This window comes from Haliotis rubra, unplaced genomic scaffold (assembly GCF_003918875.1).
Source record: "Haliotis rubra isolate DU_JTF1 unplaced genomic scaffold, ASM391887v1 Scf1274, whole genome shotgun sequence".
Taxonomy (NCBI): Eukaryota; Metazoa; Mollusca; class Gastropoda; order Lepetellida; family Haliotidae; genus Haliotis; species Haliotis rubra.
In genome coordinates this window covers 27,237-41,816 of record NW_025765197.1, presented here as the reverse complement: position 1 = coordinate 41,816, position 14,580 = coordinate 27,237, and the positions used below count along the sequence as shown (strand labels likewise).

The window sequence follows — 14,580 nt, the reverse complement described above, 5'->3', positions numbered from 1 at the left end:
GATCAGTTATATAGACAATCAGAAGAAAATGTAATGAACTGTGTCTCAATATTAATAAACATGTACCAGACTGCTGCCTGTGACTTGAGGAAAATTCATAAAACTAAACAATCTTTAATTAACCCAGCTGGAGACTTGCAACCACCGTGGTGGAACAAAGACTTAGAGTGTGCTAAAGGAAGAAAATATGCAGCACTGAGGCTGCACAGAACTTTGGGAAATAGTTTTGATATTTATAAACAGCTACGTAAAGAGTTTAAATCTCTCTACAGAAGGACTAGACAAGAACACTTTAATCAACAAAAAATGTTACTGGTTAATTCTAGAAATAATCCCAGATCCTTTTGGAAAGTTCTCAGAAGGGGGAAAAAAGCAACTCACTATCTACAAACATTAGTCAGGATGATTGGTGTGACCACTTGGAGCACCTGCTCTTCATGCAAAATGCTACTCTTGATTATTCAACATTATATTTTGTTGACCAAAATACAGAAGTGGTCTCAGACAGTTGTATAAACAGACCCTTCTCAGAGGAGGAAGTACTTTTGGGGCTAAAGAATCTTAAACTCAGTAAGTCACCCGGACCAGATGGTTTGCAAAGTGAATTACTTAAAGCAACTAAAAATTACTTAACCCCTATCCTAACAAGAATATTCAACTCTTTGTTGAACAATGGAACATTCCCCAAACAGTGGGGCACTAGTATAATCTGTCCCATTCACAAATCTAACAGTATCCATGTGACGGATAACTATAGAGGAATATCTCTTATTGACTCATTCTGTAAAGTGCGTTGTGCTATTCTTAAAAGTAGACTTCAACGCTGGTGTGATATAAACTCTGTCTTGTCTGAAACCCAGGCCGGTTTTCGGCCAAACTACTCAACGGTGGACCAGATATTCTGTTTACAAGCGATGATACAAAAATATTTATCAAAAAAGGGTGGTAGAGTGTACTGTATATTTGTAGACTTTAAAAAAGCCTTTGATAGTGTTGACCATGAAGTATTATTTAAAAGTCTAATCAACATGGGAATCAAAGGGAAATTTCTTAATCTAATTGTCTCTATGTATTCAAATCTATCTGCTTGTGTTAGGACAGATCAGGGACTATCCAGGCATTTTAAGTGTAATATCGGTACCCGTCAGGGCTGTATCTTGAGTCCGTTGCTTTTTGTAATCTTTATAAATCAGTTATCTCAAATGTTTGATAGTAGTGGTGGTAATGGTATCTTTATTACAAATGAATTCCCAAGTGTTGCAGCCCTCCTGTTTGCAGATGATGTGTCGTGTTTATCTGACACAGCTGTACAGTTGCAGAGGAAGATAAATGTGCTCGAGCAATTTTGTAATGATACAGGCATGAGTATAAACTTGAGTAAAACAAAAATTATGGTTTTTCGTAAAGGTGGTCCCCTACGCCACTATGAGAAATGTTTTTTTAAGGGCAGGAAAATAGAAGTAGTAAATGTATATAGATACCTAGGTGCTGTGTTTACACCATCTTTCTCATGGACTAAGGCTCAGTGCTGTCTTTCTGCTCAAGCACAAAAAGCTTGTATGTCATTGTATAACTATCAAAATAAATTTGGAGCAATTTCAAGTTTAGATATATTCAAAATTTTTGATGCAGCTATTTGTCCTATCCTTTCTTATGGAGCAGAGATCTGGGGCACATCATACTGTAGACAGATAGAAAGTTTGCAAATATACTTCTGTAAAAGGTTTTTGAAAGTTAGTAAATATACCAGCGATGTTATGGTGCTGGGTGAATGTGGCAGAGTTCCCCTACAATATCAGTACATGTCTAGATGTGTCAAATATTGGTGTAGATTGCTTCAGTTAAAATACTCACAGGTTGCCATATCAGTGTTATCAAATGCTTATGTTATTGGATAAAGCTGGTAGAAATACGTGGCCACATCTGTTAAAACATTCTGTATCAGTTTGGTTTTGGTATTGTATGGTTATCCCAAGATGTAGGTAATGTAAATTTATTTATGTTTACTTTCAAACAAAGGTTGTATGACAGTCTATGTCAAGACTGGCATTCTTTAATATCCAATTCATCAAAGTGTAATGTATATAGTAAATTTAAGTCATTGCTGAATGTAGAAAGATACTTAAGCGTAGATATCCCATATTATTACAAGCATGTCATTTCCCAATTTAGATGTAATAATTTCCGTTTAGCGGTTGAGTTAGGTAGGCACAAAAACATCAATTATGCTGACAGGATTTGTACTTATTGTTGTACTAAAGGCTTACATTTAGTGGAGGATGAATTTCATGTTCTCTTAATATGTGAGAGATATGAAGATATCATATAAAGAAAGTAAGAAGCAAACCTCATATTACAATCTGTAACTCATTATAGTCACAGTACTAATACCATGTACAATATGATGTTACCATTGTACTTGCATTTCTGTATTAATATCTCAATACATGAGAGATATGAAGATATTGGACACATACAATTTTAACCAGTCTGGAAAATTTTAGAATGCTAATTTCTTGTAATAACATAAACATATTAACTTGCCTCATACGTTTCTTCTGTCATAGAAAGAAAGCAACAGGTAAATCTGATATTAAAATGTTTTATTTATTTTATTCACAGTACCAATAGTTAAGCATTTACAACACGATGTTACCTCTTTGCCTGTACTTGTATCAATATGTTGACATATGAGAGACATGTACATTTTTTGACAAGATTGCTTTCTTTCCTGTACACCTGTTACTGTAGTCTTGATAATTTTGTCAGGCTAATCCATATTAACTATTGTCTTGAGAATTTTACTATGCTAAGTTTTTGTACCAACATAAATACATTAAATTGCCTTGTACGTATAAAGAAAGTAACTAGTAAATCTGATATTAAAAATTAAAATGTGAAATTCAACGTAATGCAACAACATAATCATAATAATTCGTCTTGGACGTCTCCCTTGTCACATAAAGTAAGTAAAAAGGAAATCTGATATCACAATGTTTTATCCATTATATACATTGTATCTAATATACTCAAGCATGTATAATGCGATGTACCTATTTGTCTGCATTTTGTATTATGGGCCTCTGGCCTAGAACTACAGAAATAAATCTGTCTGTCTGTCTGTCTGTCTATCTATCTATCTATCTATCTCAAATCATATTTTTAAATCTATCTGTCTATCTATCTATCTCAAATCATATTTCTAAATCTATCTGTCTATCTATCTATCTATCTATCTCAAATCATATTTCTAAATCTATCTGTCTATCTATCTATCTATCTATATATCTATCTATCTCAAATCATATTTCTAAATCTATCTGTTTATCTATCTATCTATCTCAAATCATATTTCTAAATCTATCTGTCTATCTATCTATCTATCTCAAATCATATTTCTAAATCTATCTGTCTATCTATCTATCTCAAATCGTATTTCTAAATCTATCTATCTATATATCTATCTATCTCAAATCATATTTCTAAATCTATCTGTCTATCTATCTATCTATCTATATATCTATCCATCTCAAATCATATTTCTAAATCTATCTGTCTATCTATCTATCTATCTCAAATCATATTTCTAAATCTATCTATCTATCTATCTCTCTCAAATCATAATTCTATATCTATCTTACCATCTCTCTATGTTGAACAATCTTTATGGATAACAACTTCTTTCGTGAGTGAGTGCGACGTTTCCATACAGATTCATGTACTTTTGTCCTGCTTGAATCTGTGTCGGTACAAGAATCTGTATCGAAACGTCGCACTCACGAAATAAAGAACTTGTTTTCCTTAAAATATGTTCTATATTGTATGTCTCAACTTCTAAAATGCCACTCAAACAAGTCATCTCTCTATATATTCATCCATCTATCCATTCCTCTCGCTCTCAAATCATATTTCTAAATCCATCTATCCATCTCTCCCTTTCCCTCTCTCTCGCTCTCTCTCCCTCTCTCTCCCTCTCTCAAGCGGTAACGAGATCACTCACGGCGGTAGTCACAGTTTTCGGCTCTGGCAGCTGCGCCACTAGCCTTGCTCCAAGGTTGTATTGAGTGCTAAACCCATGCATGTATAGTAATTCTAACCTTTAAACATCAAGTCTAGATAAGCGGACAAGACGGACCCAAGTCTCTTACTAATGTTTTTTTAAAGATTTTTCATTTAAACTATTAATTACTACTTTAGAGACTTAAACAAGTCTACCACGCCACTTGACACCTGTTAGAGGGGTGCACGCAGTACGTGTGAAACTGAAATCATAAATATAACAGATGTTACAAATAACATTTTCCCTTCCGCTGAATTACACACATAAGCTGGAAATTAATAGCGAAACCGACTGATATAGTTTTTAAAGTATGCAAAAACTTCCGCCCCTATCCCCTCTTAAATCAAGTCATATTACCTGAATATATATATTTCCTCATCGTTAAAATTTAGGGGTGGAGGTACGGGCGGAGGACTTACCCATATTTTGATCTTTCCATAAAGACTCAGAGTGCTAAAATGTGATAATATCAGTGTCGACAAGAATCTATAAAAGAGTGATAAGCCTTTTTTGATTATGGGGAGATTTTGTTTGCTATTATTTTAAGGTATTTTTTTAGAATAAATTGTATATAATTACGGACAGGATTGTGTTGCTTTTATTTCAATTCTGCTTTTACAAAAGGCCTTCCTATTATTATGGACAGGTTTTGACACTTTTGGGATTTAAAACTGAACTGAATTGTTTATCTAGTGTTTTTAACTTTCATCCCAAATCGGTGCTGTCCCCAACAACTGATGTAAACAAATCTAACCCGACTGTGTATCGCGTAGACTAACGCTTAATCTACGAAAATAAATAAGTTTGACAGTAACAAATAATCCCGTTTCAATTGAAAAGGAGCCCCAGTGAGATGTGAGACTCTCTAAATATACATAATTGTGATAGCAACAAATAAACCAATTTCAATTGAAATGGCGCCCCAATGAAATGGGAGATTCTCCAAATGTACATAATTTTGATAGTAACAAATAAACTCGTTTAAATTGAAAAGGAGCCCAAGCGAGATGGGAGATTCAGAACCTGAGCCGGTAGAAAAAATATGGTGGTTCAGAGACTGTGAGACAGACGTATGGAGGTAATATGACTCACCTCATGTGAAATTGCATACAAACGGGTTGCTCACATAAACAGACGCAATGCACTGATGCACCGCCTACAGACATTTAACGCAGTACCCGGGTCAACATCACCCGAGCTTTGTCCCATTTATATCTTTAAACATGTATAACCAGACTTTGTTTAAATACAGACGAGTTATTAGACTATGACAAACCACAATACACCGGTTGCATCGTGATCGGTGGAGTTATTAGAATGAATTTGAAACTGTTCGGTCGCTAAATGCCTGAGCAGTACAACTGTGGTACAAAGAACACATTTCACAAACACATCTTTGATATAATACTATATATTTACATAAAACATGTGACAAGCTGTAACACAATTTTGAGTGAGAAATATCAGTTTAAGAACATAATTTTCGAGCGTCTATTATTTCTTGGACAATGAAAATTGTAAATAATATTGATAGACATAAATTAATCTTTCATTCCTGTATATGTTGCAATAGTCATACAAAATGTACTTTCATTCCAATGAATATTTTTATGCCAATGCTACCGGTAGGACAGGACATTCTTAGTAATCTTACCCATGTCGCGAACATCTGGTGTCATCCCTGATTTTCAGTGATCCATTTACATAAGCTTTGACAGCTATTTTTCTCTTTACACTTATCGCATTTTGTTTCTGAGTACAGCCCAGACTGGGTATTCTTTTGCACAGATAGTATATATTTAAATGAAATACGTCTTCAGTTGCTAGTGAGTTGAAGAAATACACAATGTACTATCCTCCAAGAATAGAACAGACCATCTGTCTGGATGATTGTGATTTGATGTTCTAAATTAAAGTAAATGATATGAAACGACCTTTTGGAGAAAAGTAATATTTTTATAAGGAAAAAATGTTTTAAAGAAGAACATTTCTCACTAGATCAGGAATGGTCTGTTTTCAGATTGTTATTCTCAAAGTACTGATCCGCTTGAATATGCTTGAATATACAGTGCAGATAGGACTAACGCTGTTTACGTATCAAATATGTTCGATCTGGAGGACAGTACATCATAATTATCGCTGTTCAATAATGTAATATAATGTGATGTAATGTAATGTAATGTATGATGTTTCAAATTAGACCCCCACCCCCCCCACCCCAACTCAGCTATTGTATAATGTAATCTAATGTAATCAAATAAATGTATGATATTTCCAATAATAAAAAAAGCCCCACACAACAACTACTCCGCTCATAATCTCTCTATCCAGTCATCAGAAGCTAACTAAACAATGAGATTCAAACTGGTACTGTGTGGCAATGCATTTATCAGACTATCAATAACTTGGAATGTATGTCCTGAGGCCTTCATAACATCACGTACTAGATAAAGAGTGAATGGGACGTCACTAACAGAGTCACCTGGAGGTCATCTACCTCTATCGACATTTTTTTTAATACCATGAAAGAAAACTCTAATCCCGGTGTAATAACCGGAGCATGTCTTGTAACAAATGATGGATGTACGCACATAGCTGTGGATATACTGCTCTTGTTCCGTGATGTGATTTAAAAGTTATGGGCACATCTAATGTCAAATGACGAGGAGAGAAGTAAACAAAAACATATTCCTTTTTGGGGCTGAGGCAGGGCAGCTATATAACCCCATGTCTGTCTGTCACAGATGCATTGTCTACTGACTCGCTTTTTTACACCATGTTTTCGTCTTTGTTCACCCTTGCTGTTGTCTTGGCGGTGTACATGCCGTTGACATCAGCTCAAGGTAAGTTAAATTTAGTATTATTATACGTGGTGGAGGTCATTCACACGCGATTTTTTCTAGGCATTCACAGCTTTAACAGGCATACTGAACCATACATATATGTAATACATCATACAGTAAACTACGGTTTTATCGATCTCAAAGGAGCTACTAATTTCAGTTCGTGATATCCGTAGTTTAACGCCTCTCGACTGCCAAATTTCTTGGATCACGCCCTATAAAAGTCCTTTATAATTGTCATTGAACGATGATATCTATGTATTTCGAACTGTGAATTAGTATCATATACAGAGTGTACTCAAGTTCACCTCAACGCTGTAAATTGCATGAATATATACAACATTTTCATCAAACAAGCGACTTCTAATTCTAGCATAATTCCTTTTCTAGAATTCTGAATGCTCTGTATGAAAGAAGTACATTATAGCATAATTACATATTCTTCTTTATCTTTGATGGTCATAATTTACGGCATAAATGCTTTGATTAGTTATAATGTTTTTTGGATGAAACGTTTTTGATAAGAAAGGTATTATTGGTTTGGTTGACAGCTCTGTGCGACACTGCTGGCTGCCTTAATGGCGTCTGCGTCCTGCCACCAGTTACAATAGTCCCTACGTGCAACTGTACTACAGGTTTCCAGACGACTCTAACCGACCCGAATGTGTGCTCCAGTAAGTTCTATGTCACACATAACCTCGCCATTTGTCAATCACCAGGTTTTGATAAAACACATTAATTTTACTTCAACAATAATGTGTGAATTGGCATCAGTGAGTGAAATTTTACGCCGCTTTTAGCAATATTCCAGCAATATCACGGCGGGGACACCATCAATGGGTTTCACACATTGTACCCATGTAGGGAATCGAACCCGGGTCCCGTGACGAGCGGCCGCTTTAACCACTCGGTTACCCCACCGCCCCGTATCGGCATGAATGTTGTGATAACGAGTTATGTTCGTGTGTGTATGTCGTCATATCGAAGTGTATATTTGAATGTATGTCGCAATGACCTGGTGTTATCCTTTGTGTATGTTGTAACAATGAGTTAAATAGCTACCGGTTTGCACAGTCATACACAACACCGGTTATTTGAAAGACTAGACGCACACCTGCCCAATTTCTAAAGTTGTTAAACAATATTCCTCAATTCTTTGTGTAAACAGAATGGATATTTTGACACAACGCCCGGCAGCTGATTCTTCATGTCAGACAACTCTCATGTATTTTACAGTCTTTACTTTTGCTGAGCATAAATTTCTTATTACTATTGCATGTGAAAATCCAATTCATTTACAGCGTCCAAAACATTAAAAAAGCTAAAGTAAATATTCCCGCCTATGATAAAATTGTTTTTCGTCCATGGGCGAGATTTTTAAATATTGCTCTAAATTAGCCGAATTAAGTCAAAATGAGTTGAATTTTGTGTCGTGATACTTAAACATACTTTAATTCAAGTACAACCTCCAAAACATGAATTCTGAGCGGAACGAAACATTTCCGCCCATGGGTCACTATTCGCGAGTTTAAATTTTGAGTTTTCAAAAAGATGTTTTGTCATTTTTTCATCCTTAGTATATATTCATGACAAATGCATGTTTAATTTTGTCAAATCCCTTGTCAGAAAGTTGCAGTGCTGAGAGTTCAAATAAACCTCATGAAGTTTATGGGTTTTTTTAGATATTGACGAGTGTTCAGAAAATAATTACCTCTGTGGGGTGAGTTATGAGCCCAATCTCCACACCTATGTGCCCAGTGGGAGATGTGTCGACACTGCGGGGTCGTACGGCTGTCTGTGCAACCCCAACCTATCCCTGCCATCCTTCGACAACAGGACCTGTTTCCGTAAGTTGTGTCATGTGCTCTTATTACCTGACGTCAGTATAAGACAGTGGAAAAAAAATTACCAAGACATACATACCGGTATATGATTTCGGATATATTATATTTGAATAATGTGTAATAGCATCACCCGGTATCTCGGCACCGAAGAGTCCTTAGATTGTATGAGTGCAAAATAGACGTACAATGCATGTTCCACATAAAGCACAGATCTATTCTGATTTGACATTTGACTGTTTTCAGCCCAGCCTGTTCAACAGCAGCAGCAGCAACAACAACAACAACAACAGTTTCAACGTCTACTTAACCAGCTCTTGTTATTTGGCCTGTTGGGGTCATAACAACTGTCTTGCATTGGCAATATTCCTAAATTCTTGTGGAAACTAAAATTGTAATAAAACATGTCAGTCGATATTGTGGTATGTTAAATTTGTATGCTTCATTGGTATTACATCCAAGTGTTACAGTAGATGGGGCTCTGGCGTTCCTAACCACGGTGACAAAAATAATTTGATCTTTTTTCATTTGAAATGTACACAAGCTGAAATACCATCTATTGGTGTTTGTTTCAGTGCATATAAGACTGTACTGTCAGCTTGAAGTTTGCTAAACGCTTATCATGATATCAACCGAATTCCTAAATTCAGGAGGAGAGGGCAGACCCACTTGCAAATCTGGTAACACGATGAAGTCATCTTTTGGTTATCGGAACCTAACTGAGTTACTAACAAAGTAGAAGTAAGTGTTAAATATACATGAAGATTATAATAATTGGTTTTAAGCATCCATTCCTGCCATTAGAAACGATTATACATGTAAGACGCGACAAGAGGGTTTATTTCCGAAACAACTCTCTCCGACAATCGTTTGTTTTCAAAGCTGTTCTTTTTTCCTACCACAGATCACGACGATCATATTTCATTAATTCCAATTTCTTTAGAAACGATACTTCATAACTAGAGTACAAAATGTGCAAATCAGAGTCAGTTTTAGTTAGAATTGTTATCATTTAAGGTGTGTTATTTCTCTAAAAATAAGCTACAACTTAAACCAACTCTTGTCACGGTTCACTTTACCAGGCTTTAACATGGCATTACAAATAATGCTTAATGAAAGGACAAACCTTGCAAAAGACCAATTTCAGTTCGTCTTAGTATTATGCGAACATTACAGAGGGAGACCATACACTGTGTACGCGCACTGAAATGGAACATAATCACCATCTTATCCGAATATGCAGAAGTGTGCAGAACACTCATTCGAGTTAACTGTAGGAGTCAGAACGTACCGCCCACTTCAACATTCGTGCATGGGCATTATTGTTCAAGTCACGCACAACACATATAATATGGTAAGAAACGAATGGTAACAAACGAATATTGTTTTTTTATAGAAAAATGGCGATGTAGCATCTCTTGTGGTAAATTCATGTAATCATTTAATTGAAGGATCATTTTATAAACAGGGAGTGAGTGAGTGAGTGATTTCGGTTTTACGCCGCACTCAGCAATATTCCTGCTATATGGCGGCGGTCTGTAAATAATCGAGTCTGAACCAGACAATCCAGTGATCAACAGCATGGGCATTGATCTGCGCAATTGGGAACCGATGACATGTGTCAACCAAGTCAGCGAGCCTGACCACCCGATCCCGTTAGTCGCCTCTTACGACAAGTATGGGTTACTGAAGGTTCATTCTAACCCGGATCTTCACTGGTATAAATAAGAACCACTGATGCACCCACACATGCGTAAAACGAATGAAGCCCATTCCTGGTGGCCCCCATATTGCTGGGCTATTGCTAATCAGACACATTAGAACTTCTGCCTTGGCATCGCAGAACTTCGGTAAATATGCCAGACGTGAGATATAGCCATTCGTATTTCTTAAGAAAAAACACCAGATCAATGTTCTTCCTGAAAATCACTTATTAAAGTCAGTTGTATGAAAGAAAGAATGCAGATCAAGAACTACACACATGGAAAAAAGTGTCGCAAACCTCATGATTTTTAACCCCAATATACAAAAAAATGTTTGGAAATATAAATGCATGTTACACTGCATTTAACTTTCTATGATACAGTATTCCAATCGCATGTCAGTTTTTCAATCTATGCTCCTTCAATCTGCACCCATTAGTTTTCAATACGCACCACACAGACACAGCAAGGAGAGGCAGAATAGAAGCCAGAGTGCAATCCATCCGATTCCCTTGGCCCAGAAAAGGTTGTCGTTGTCTCCGTACTTGGGGGTAAATAAAGGGAGTAGTATAGATGAACACCGATTATTGTAAAATACAAACGGGTGTGAGTAATAGGTACTTACGTATATAGGGATAGGAACGTGTGGGGTTTCACATGTAAATCTATCTAGTCATTGATGTGATCTTCCTCTTCAAGCATCGGTGACCCATGAAGGTCCGGGTTAGAATATTAGCTTTCAGTAACCCACGCTTATCGTATGGGGCGACTAACGGGATCGGGTGGTCAGGCTCACTTTCTTGGTTGACACATGTCATCGTATCCCAATTGCGTAGATCGATGCTCATGGTGTTGATCACTGGATTGTCTGGTCCAGACTCGATTAGTTGTGGACCGCCGCCATATAGCTGGAATATTGCTGAGTGGGGCGTAAAACTCACTCACTCACTCACTCACTGATGTGATCTAACTGTTGCAATTTCTTTAAAAAAATGCATAATCCATCTATACTTACGTGTTACTATACTTACGCTCATATCAGTGGGGAGCGAGAATAATTGTGATTAACAGTATATTGGACATATTTCACCGAGGGATAACAACTACTGATACACGAGCTCCCAACAGAACCAACAAGTTTCGATATGCTGCTGTCTTTACACTATTGTGGTCAATCGCATCACGCTCGTGGTAAAGTGTGAATGTGAGGTCAGTCATCAGGTCACTGGACGTTTTGCAATATCCTTGAAGAAAAACCTACTGCTGGTGTAAGATCGTTTTTTACAGATGATGGATGTGCACACATAACTATCTATATACATGTACTGTGATTGTTATGTCTTCTTATGTCCCATGACGAGGAGAAATAACACCAATCATATTCTTTTGTTTCGCGTGAGACAGGGCAGCTATATAAGCCCATATCTGTCTAGCACAGATGCACTGTCCACTGACACTCGCTGTTTTACACCATGTACTCATCGTTGTCCACCCTTGCTGTTATCTTGGCGGTATACTTGCCGTCAACATCTGCTCAAAGTAAGTGCAACATTGTATCATTATACAAAGTGGTAGTCATTTACACTCAAAGTGTGTTATAGGTTTCCTCTACTGTGTGTTAGTCTATTTTAGAGGCTGTATTATCGAGAACTCAATGTTAATAGGAATATCACAGTAACCTACGATTACAAGGAACTCAAGGGGACCACTAATTTTAGTTCGATATATACATTTCCATTGTCAAGTCCTATATATACATAATTGTCATTAAAAGATTATATGGTTTTTTCTAATTGTGAATTAGCATTAGGTACAGTGTATGTTGTACATTGTGAATCATACATTCATATGATAGGGTCAACTGTTTTTGGAACCTGCAAACTGCAAATTTGTCTGTGAAACGTAAGTACTTAGGTGAATGTAAAACATAATGTATTTATTTCTTTTTTTTTATGTAATGTTCATTTACGAATTGTTACAAATGCATTATCATGTTAGGAAGTGATCTCAGGAGAAATGCTTTGAAAGATTTGTCAGGAAGAAATGTATAGTGAGTTAAGATTGTACTTTGATTGGTTGACAGCTCTGTGCGACACTGCTGGCTGCCTTAATGGTGTCTGTGTCCTGCCACCAGTTACAATTATCCCAACGTGCAGCTGTACAACAGGTTTTCAGACGACTCTAATCGACCCGAATGTATGCTCCAGTAAGTCACACATAATCTCGCCATTTGAGGAACAACCAAGAATCAATTCAAACACATGCATTTTGTTATGATAACGAAGTGTGTGAATGTCGTGATGGTGGATATCTATTAGCCACAAAAAAATTGAGATGCAGGTTCTAATGGCATATTTTCTGTTACCTCCCAACGAAGGATACAGTTTTCACTGACAGCTGATTGGCTGTTTCAGAAATATTGCCATTTGATTACCTACCGGTACTACTTTCACTATGCAGTCAAAACGTCTATTTATTTTCTGCCCTCACGCACAATAAGACCACGAGAGTGCACATTTGCAACATCAAATATTTTAAGGAATACATTTGTAGTTATTTTCAAATTACAATGCTCCCTTGGAATTATGACCAATGCTTTTGATGCACACAAAACATAAATGCATAAGACTTCTTCAAACATAAAGTTTCGTCTACTTAGTAGCACAACATGTGTAAACCAACATATCAAGTATATTTGACAGCCTTTACTTATCCAAAACGTAAATAAGGGAATACATTTCTCATCACTACAGTATGCAACAATCCAAGCAAAACTCATGAATGTGTATTCCTTTGTTTCAGATATTGACGAGTGTTCAGAAAATAATTACCTCTGTGGGGTGAGTTATGAGCCCAATCTCCGCACCTATCTCCCCAGTGGGACATGCGTCGACACTCCCGGGTCCTTCAGCTGTCAGTGCAACCCCAACCTATCCCTGCCATCCTTCGACAACAGGACCTGTTTCCGTAAGTTGTGTCTTGTGCTCTTATTACCTGACGTCAGTATAAGCCAGTGAAGTGAGTGAGTGAGTAAGTATGGTTGTACGCCGCTTTTAGCAATATTCCAGCAACATCACAGTGGTGGACACCAGAAATGGGCTTCACACATTTGTACGCATAATGGGAATCGAACCCGGGTCTTCGACGTGACGAGCGAACACTTTAACCACTAGGTTACCCCAACGCCCAGGAAATCATTGAAGATATATTTACCAAGTTATAATAGTCAATACACATATATTTGGGTATATATCGATCCATCGCACCCGTGTGTATTCATTGGCATAGGGTGATGAAGTGTCCTGTATAAACAAAAAGTTTATGTAATGCGCGCTCCACATGAGGGACAAATATACTTTGGTTTGATATTTGCTTGTTTTCAGCTCTGCCCGTTCAACAACAGCAGCAACAACAACAGCAACAACAGTTATTACAACGTCTTATCAACCAGCTGCTGCTATCGGAAATTTTGTAAACTAAACCTTCAATAAAACTTTCAGTAGCTATTGAGAGACGTTGGTTTGTTTACATCAAAGTGAAAAAGTCGCAGGTCGCTTTGTCTATGTTGGCAAATATAATCTCATCTCTTTCCAATTGAAATGTACAAAGGCTGAACGACCATCTTCAAGTACTGATACATGTCAGTAGGACTATACCTGCAGATTTAAAAGATTAGTGAGTGAGTGAGTGAGCTTAGTTTTACACCGCACTCAGGAATATTCCTGCTTTATGGTGGCAGTCTGTAAACAATCGAGTCTGGAACAGACAATCGAAGCAATCAACACCACAATCATCGATCTACGCAACTTGGACACGATTATATGTCTCCATCAAGTCAGCGAGCCTGACCACCCGATTCCGTTAGTTGCCTCTTACGGCAAGCATCTAGAGTGAGAAGAGTCTCATTGAGACCCAAACAAAGTGTTAAGACCTATTTCAGACTTGTAAAGATGCGAGTAGGAATTGGTTTTAGCCACCATGCTAGACACTAAAGGCGACTATGCTTCATGCCCCGATAAATGGAATCAATTGATGGGTTTGTTTATGAAATCACGTTGTCCAGCAATCGTGTTTTCTTCAAAGCTCTCTTTATTCGAACGACCGATGACAACATTCATATTTCATGCACTCCT

General features: G+C 37.1%; 1 long non-coding RNA gene across 1 annotated transcript; it reads left to right on the top strand.

Moving 5' to 3' along the window:
• Nucleotides 1–7,513: 7,513 nt before the first annotated feature.
• Nucleotides 7,514–9,132, top strand: LOC124266716. The gene is made up of 3 exons (XR_006895824.1): nt 7,514–7,577; nt 8,586–8,750; nt 8,991–9,132. It is a non-coding gene; the product is annotated as an uncharacterized LOC124266716 (long non-coding RNA).
• The last annotated feature ends 5,448 nt before the right edge of the window (nt 9,133–14,580 follow it).